The 8,426-nt window shown below is 39.5% G+C and overlaps 1 non-coding gene across 1 annotated transcript; it reads left to right on the forward strand.

Annotated features, from left to right (window-relative positions):
* The first annotated feature begins 5,687 nt into the window (after window positions 1–5,687).
* On the forward strand, window positions 5,688–5,809 carry LOC129495316 (U6atac minor spliceosomal RNA). Its single transcript, XR_008661486.1, has one exon. It is a non-coding gene; the product is annotated as a U6atac minor spliceosomal RNA (small nuclear RNA).
* Window positions 5,810–8,426: the final 2,617 nt, after the last annotated feature.

An 8,426-nucleotide genomic window follows, 5' to 3' on the forward strand; every position in this document is an offset into this window, starting at 1 on the left:
TATCTTTGGTTCAATGTTTTCAGACAAGTTAGGGCTAAAGGACAGAATAAGGAAGGGTTCCTGTGCCCCACTTACATGCTCAATCCTTTGCTTCTCATTCCCAGTTGAGAGGGGAATGGGAAGGAATCTTCTCTAGCAGGAATCACTAGCAGGAATCTTATTACTTAAGTCCATATTCAGTGTATCCTGAAAGAATCAGGATACCTAAAGAATCTGGATTAAAAAGAATACTGATCAGAGAGGGAAAGTCCTAGATTATAGTCACTCCTGTTTAATGCTTTTGTTGTATGTAATGCTTTGGCTTCTTCCACTAGGAATTGGGAAGCCAGGGAAACTGTCATAATTTCAACCTTCTTGATTGTGATAATTGCTATAAACAGTTACTGCAATGTAATAAGAGCCAACAAAAGGGAAGAACTATGACCGAAGAGAGTGGAAGGCTTCATGGAAGAAGAGGCTTTTAGCCGAGATGCAGAGGAAGGATGGCTCCAAACTTGTGTAGTCCATTGACAGCCTTGGAAATGAAGCCAACAACTTTGAATTTTATTCTACAAGGCAGAAGCAACATGCTGCCTGGAAAAAAAAAATAAAAACAAAACAAACAAACAAAAAAAAACAATTGAGCAAGTCAGGAAACCTAGAATCCTGATTATCTGTGTGCTCTTGGGCAAAGCCATTTACATTTTCTGATATACAAAGGAAAGATGAGAAAGTCCAGGGTAATATTTGTTTGATCAAAAGAATTTTGGAAAGATATGTTTTATATGAACAGATGTGTATGTGCACATGAGATAGGTACTCTTCCCTTTAAGCCATAAATCATCCCTTCAATTACTGATCAGCTGTCCATCACGGCCAGAGGAATGCTCTTGCCTGTCAGATGTCTGTTTCATCCCTGTATAATTGGCTCCTGAGAATTTCAATATAGTGGCATTCATGACCCTGCTAGGAACTTACAGAAAGGTGAGGCATGAGGGGGACAAGCAAAATGGCACCTTCACTAAATGCTGACAAGTTGAATTTAAATTTAAAAAAATTGGCTTCTTTAGAAGATAAAAAGAAAACAAAGATTTTTATCTTTCCCTTGCTCTATGGTTCTATCAAAAGTTAAGATAGTGGGATGCCTAGGTGGCTTAGTGGTTGAATGTCTGCTTTGGGCTCAGGGCATGATCCCGGGATCCTGGAATCAAGTCCCACGTCGGGATCCCTGCATGGAGTCTGCTTCTCCCTCTGCCTGTGTCTCTGCCCTCTCTCTCTCTCTCTCTCTCTCATAAATAAATAAATAAAATCTTAAAAAAAAATAAAGGTGGGTATTTTCCTCCATTGTGTTTACTCCCTAAATTACAAAATCTCCAAGTGAGAATATCTGTTCTTGACATCTGGTCTGTGCTTAGAACAGCACAATAGTTTTGACCGTGGCTCTGGTATCATCCTGCTGGGGTTCTGACCAAAGTTCTTATTAATTGTGTGTTCTTGGGCGGGTTGCTGCATTGCTCTGAGCCCTTAGTTGAGGACTAATATTTGTGCATGTTTCACAAGGCAGTTGTTTAAAATAAACAAAATAGTGCATATGCCATGCTCAACATATTACCTAGACCCACATTAAGTTCTAAAAACATGTTAACTTAATACTATTTATTAATAGCAGTATTAGTAGTAGTATCCATATTTTGGATTGGGTTAGTGAATGGACATACAAATGGATGAAAAGCTATTGTATGACATCTTTTTACAAAAAGCTGCTCTCCTTTGATGCAGATTTCTTGTATTTTGATCTATTTTGGCAGCCTAGCTAAAAGGGTGGAGATTCCAGTTGTAAACTATACCCCCCAGGGTTATCTGAATAGAATGGTTGAAACAGAGAAAATGGCCAATAATGTTAAGAACAGAGTCCATCTAACAGAAATGACTCCAGCTGCAAGATCATCAGCCCCATAAATTATTTACGCTATTGTTGATCTAGAATTCGCTGCTACAATTTTAAAATTAATTTAGTCTAATTACCCCCACTTAATAAGATAACTTGTCAGTTATCACCACTCCCATAATCTCCTGCATTTCCGTCTCTTTTTAGCCTAAATTATCCTCTTCTAAGCTTGTTTTTAATGTATTGCAAAAAAAAAAAAAATCCTTGGAGGTATAATTAACTTTTTCATTCAGAATCCTAATTTCCTCTCCAGCTCTGTTGCTGCAGTATTTAAACTATTTATTATGCAAACTTGCAGAACTTAAACTATGAATTATGTACAAATCTCTGGATGCAAGCTCTGCCCTAATCATGGCATCTTGGTGCCTTTCTAGTTTGAGGTAAGCAAAATGTGGGCGAAATGAATGTTGCAATTTAGAAATGGGCTTACGTTTGTGACTAGGCTTTTGAAGGGTTATTCTCTATGCCAGTTATTATTTTTAAAATCATCTTTAAGCCTATAATTCCTTAACTCTTTTTTATCTATTTTATTTGTTGTTGTTGCAAATGATGGAGATTTTGGTGCAGATGTTCTTATGCAAGTCTAATGAGTACCAATAGTTTTTCGTTCATTCATTCACTCACTCATTCTTTCATTCATCGAATATTCATAGAACAACAACTTGGTGGCAACTGCACTAGGCATAGAACTGAAGCAGTAAGTGCAACGTGCTCAGTCTCAACTCCCAAGCTGCTTATACTTTAGCAGAAAACATAATCTGACTCGATAAGTGCTATGATGATGGGACATAAAGCAATGTGGAAAGACAGAAGCCAGGTATCTAAACATGCTGAGGGTGGTGGGGACAAGGAAGTATCTTGGAGCATTTGATATTAAAGGCTGAGAATAAGCTGGAGGAATTAGTTGGGAAAATGAAGGTGGGATGCATCATAGCTATGCGTGTGTGTGTGTGTGTGTGTGTGTCTAGAAGAATGAGCAGAAGGCAGACGTGTACAAGTTAGTCAGATAGAACATGGCCTATTCAAGGATTGGAAAAGAAAAAATCAATAGGGCCACAAATTCACAATTAATAGCCATATGTTTATATCTCTTACATATTAGAAAATCTATTTAACCCAAACTGCCCTCCTAGAGACAATATGGTAAAAGATCAGTAGAACGAATGCTTGAATCTAGAGTTGGTAATCTTTTTTTTTTTTTTATTATCTGGTGATACACATATAGATCAAGCTGATTATATGTGTATATATCCAGCAGCAGAAGACCTAGAAACAAAAACAAGGGATGCCTGGGTGGCTCAGCAGTTGAGCATCTGCCTTCAGCTCAGGGCATGATCCTGGGATCCGGGATCCAGTCCTGCATCAAGCTTCTTGCAGGAAGCTTGCTTCTTCCTCTCCCTGTGTCTCTGCCCGCCCCCCAACCCTGTGTGAATAAATAAATAAATAAAATCTTAAAAACAAAACAAAACAAAACAAAAAAGACTCCTGAATCTTCTTATCTGTGCATCTTCTGCAAGTTATGTAAGTTCTCTGAACTTTAGCTTCCTCACTTATTTAAGAGCATAGGTAATGGTACTAGTATCCAGTGAATAGGCAGTAAATAAAGCTATTTCTTTTGATCTTAAAGGTCACATGGGACATCTAACTCCCCACATACGGGCTCATTGCTATCTTCTACCAGTTGGTCTCTGAAATGAAGGAAGGCAAAGCATAGAATGAATAACAGATCATCCTTACGATGTTCACATGCTCAAAGTTCTCTTCTGAATGGTTTACATCTATCACATCATCTAAACTCTACAACAAGCCATGAGGCAGGCCACTCTTTTTGACTACCAAGAGATGACAAATGGAGGCATGGGGGGTTTTAAGTAATTTGCCTAAAATCAGTGCTGTATAGGTAATTTGAACTCAGGATGTCTGGGTCTGCAGCACTCCTGTTAACCACCACAAACTGTAGCTCTGTGGAGTGGAAATAAACATACAAAAGTACTTCATGGCCTATGCTAAATGGACAGTGATTGCATTTTTTTCTCATTCCAGTCCTATTGAGACCATTGACATATACATGTATGTACAATGTAATGATTTGAGTTTAAGGTGAATATTGTGATAATTTGATACACTTCTATATTGTGAAATGATTACCATAATAGGGGTAGTTAATATCTTCATCACCTTGCATAATTACCGTTCCTTTTTTATGGTAAGAACATTTAAGGTCCACCTTCTTGGGAACTTCCATGTATCAAATGCAGTATTACTACCTATAATCACCAAGTTGTACATTAGATCCCTAGAACTTATTTACCTTATAACTGGAAATTTATACCCTCTGATCAACATCTCCCCATTTCCACCATCCCTAACCCCTGGCAATCACCATGCTACTCTGTTTCTATGAGTTTGACTTTTTTAGATTTCTCATATAACTGATATCACACAGTACTTGTCTGTCTGACTTATTTCACTTAATGCCCTCGAGTTATTGTCACAAATGGCAGGATTTAAGGGCTCCTAGGTGACTCAGTCGGTTAAATATCTGCCTTTGGCTCAGGTCATGCCCTTGGGGTCCTGGGTTTGAGACCCATGTCAGACTCTCTGCTCAGCAGGGGGTCTGCTTCTCCTTCTGTGCTCTCCCTCCCTCCCTCTCTCTCAAATAAATAAATAAATAAATAAAGTCTTAAAAAATGGCAGGATTTCTCACTTTCTCATAGATGAATAATACCCAATTATATATACTTACCACAACTTCTTTATCCATTCATCTGTTGATGGGAACTTTGGTTGTTTCCATATCTTGGCTATTATGAATAATGCTATAATGAACATGGGAGTACAGATAGCTCTTTGAGATCTTGCTTTCATTTCCTTTGGATATATACCCAGAAATGGGATTGCTGGATCACATGGTACTTCTAGCTTTTTTTGAGGAACCTTCATGCTGTTTCCACAGTGTCTGTAATCACCTTAAATCCCCACCAACAGTGCATATGGGTTTCCTTGTTTCCACATCCTGGCCAATATTTGTTATCTCTTGTGTTTTTTTTTTTTATTTTATTTCAATAATAGCCATTCTAACAAGTGTGAGGTGATATCTTGTTGTGCTTTGACTTGTGTTTCACCGACAATTAGTGACGTTGAACATCTTTTCATGTACCTGAAGGCCATTGTATATCTTTTTTGGAAAAATGTCTTTTAAATTCCTCTGTCCATTTTTTTTAATTTATTTTTTTAATAAATTAATTTTTATTGGTGTTCAATTTACCAACATACAGAATAACACCCAGTGCTCATCCCGTCAAGTGTACCCCTCAGTGCCCGTCACCCATTCACCCCCACCCCCCGCCCTCCTCCCCCTCCACCACCCCTAGTTCATTTCCCAGAGTTAGAAGTCTCTATGTTCTGTCTCCCTTTCTGATATTTCTCACACATTTCTTCTCCCTTCCCTTATATTCCCTTTCACTATTATTCATATTCCCCAAATGAATGAGAACATACACTGTTTGTCCTTCTCCGGTTACTGTGGCCAAGTTCAAAAAGGGTGTTGCCTGAGTTCTCCTCTGGGATTTTGATGGAATCTTGTCTCACATTTAGATCTTTCATCCAGTTTGAGTTTATCTTTGTGTATGGTGCAAGAGAGTGGTCTAGTTTCATTCTTCTGCATGTGGATGTCCAATTTTCCCAGCACCCTTTATTGAAGAGACTGTCTTTCTTCCAATGGATAGTCTTTCCTCCTTTATCGAATATTAGTTGACCTGTGTATGAAAGGAGAGAAGGTTAGCACTCTTGACAAGGATGGAAGAGGCCCTCGGGCCTGACAACACGCATACGGTTAAGGCATTGCCACCTACCTCTGTCCATTTTTAATCAGTTCATCTATTTTGCTGTTGATTTGTATTAGCTCCTTCTATATTTTGAATGTTACTGCTTTATCAGATATACAATTTGCAAATATCTTCTCCCATTTTGTAGGTTGCCTTTTTACTTTGTTGACTATTTCTCTCTTTTTTTGTATATTTTTTATTGGAGTTCAATTTCCAACACATAGCATAACACCCATTGTTCATCCCAACAAGTGCCCTCAGTGCCCGTCACCCCATCCCCCCACCCACACCCTTCCACTACCCCTTGTTTATTTCCCAGAGTTAGGAGTCTCTCATGTTCTGTCTCCCTCTCTGATATTTCCCACTCATTTTCTCTCCTTTCCCCTATAATCCCTTTCACTATGTCTTATATTCCCTGTATCAATGAAATCATATAATGTTTGTCCTTCTCCAATTGACTTACTTCTCTCAGCATAATACCCTCCAGTTCCATCCACGTTGAAGCAAATGGTGGGTATTCATTGTTTCTAATGGCTGAGTAAATTCCATTGTATGTATATTTCTTTTGCCATGCAGAAACTTTTTTAGTTTGGTGTAATCCTACTTATTAATTTTTGCTTTTTTCAAAATGTTTGTTTGTTTGTTTGTTTGTGAAAGAGAGAGAGCACAGGTACCCATAAGCGGAGAAGGGGCAGAAGGAGAATGAATCTCAAACACACTTCCCATTGAGAATGGAGCCCAGTGTAGAGTTTGATCTCACAACCCTGAGATCATGACCTAAGCTGAAATCAAGATTTGGATGCTTAATGAACTGGGCCACCCACGTGCCCAGTTTTTTTTTTTTTCTTTTCTTTTCTTTGTTTTTTTTTTTTTTTTTCTTATCCTGTTGGTGTCATATCCAAAAATAACTTCTCCAAGACCAATGTCATGGAGGTTTCTCTCTATTTTTCTTCTAGGGGTTTTACAGTTTCAGGTCTAAAGTTTAAGTGTTAAATGCATTTTGAGTTAACTTTTGTGAGTGGTATAAGAAAAATATCCAATTTCATTCTCTGCATGTGACTATCCAGTTTTCCCAGCACCATTTATTTGTTTTTTAAGATTGTATTTATTTAGTCATGAGAGACAGAGAGAGAGAAAGAGAGAGAGAGAGAGAGGCAGAGACACAGGGAGAGGGAGAAGCAGGCTCCATGCAGGGAGCCTGACGTGGGACTTGATCCCAGTACTCCAGGATCATGCCCTGGGCTGAAGGCGGTGCTAAATCAATGAGCCACCCGGGCTGCCCCCCAGCACCATTTATTTGGAAAAAAAAAAATTATCCTTTCTCCACTGAGTATTCTTGGTTTCCTTGTTAACCATTAGTTGATCATATACATGAGGGTTTATTTTCTTGGTGCTTAATGTTGCTGCATTGGCTTATGTGTCTGTTTTTATAAAACAGCAAAATTTTTTGTTGTTGTTTTATAGAGTTTATCTATCATCTATCTATCTATCTATCTATCTATCTATCTATCTATCTATCATCTATCTATCTAACAGAGAGAGAGAGAGAGACAGAGAGAGACCACAAGCAGACAGAGCAGCAGGCAGAGAAAGAGGGAGAAGCAGGCTCCCCACTGAGCAGAAAGCCCATGCGGGGCTCCACCCCAGGATGTTGGAATCATGACCTGAGCTGAAGGCAGACCAACTGAGCCACCCAGGTGCTCCAGAAAAACTGTTTTTATTCCCATAGCTTCAAAATATAGTTTGAAGTCAGGTCATGCGAGGCCTCTAGCTTTGTTCTTTCTCAGGATTGCTTTGGCTACTTAGGGACTTTTGTGATTCTATATGAATTTTAGCCTCTTTTTGTTATTCCCAAAATGTACCCAAAGCTGAAATCTGTAGTCTCTTCCTGGTCTGCAGATTGGGGCTGGTTTTCTACCCATGTTCAGTAGCTATCTGCCAGTGCTCACTCTTGCTGCCATTGGAATTGCACACAAGGAGCCTGCCATAGTTGGTGGAGGAGTGTAGGTGAAGTGTGGGGGGCTGTGGTTGCCCTGTTGGGGGGAATCCGTGGATGAGGTCTCCCCAGTGGCTTTTGAATAGTCTTCTTGATGGAAATCACTGCACTGTGCTTTGATCCCCAAGATTCTTATTTGCTACTCTCTTAACTTCCTCCTGCTTCCCAGTCATGCGGCTCTTGACTCGATGGTGCTCTGGATGAGAGGAGAGAAAAATGGGTCATTTTTGGCAATATCCCACACAGCTAGGGAAGTCGGATGCTCATTCACAGACTCTCACTTTCCCCTGTAGAAGAATCACAGGCTGAGAAGACTTCACGTGACACTCACTGTATGCCTTTGGGGAGGAGTTAAGTGACTAAAGTTAAAATGTTCCTTACACTTTCCAATGCATCTAAGCCTGTGTTTCTTGGCTTATTATTTTTAAATTCTTCTAGCCATTATGTACTGCAAATTGTCCTCTCAAAACCTGAACTTCCACAAAGGCTCACTTGTCTATGTCAATGTTGTCCAGCAGCTCCAAGAATGCAGTAAGAGGGATCAGAGCCACTGCAGTGCCATGCAGTGTCCACAATTGGGCCAAAGTTTCCATGTCTAATACCTGATGTTCAGTTGGGCAAGATGTCTTCTTGGGTCCCTTGGTGTATGGTGCTGGATCCCATGGCTCTCACAAAG

The sequence above is a fragment of the Nyctereutes procyonoides genome, unplaced genomic scaffold (genome assembly GCF_905146905.1).
Source record: "Nyctereutes procyonoides isolate TBG_1078 unplaced genomic scaffold, NYPRO_anot_genome, whole genome shotgun sequence".
NCBI lineage: Eukaryota > Metazoa > Chordata > Mammalia > Carnivora > Canidae > Nyctereutes > Nyctereutes procyonoides.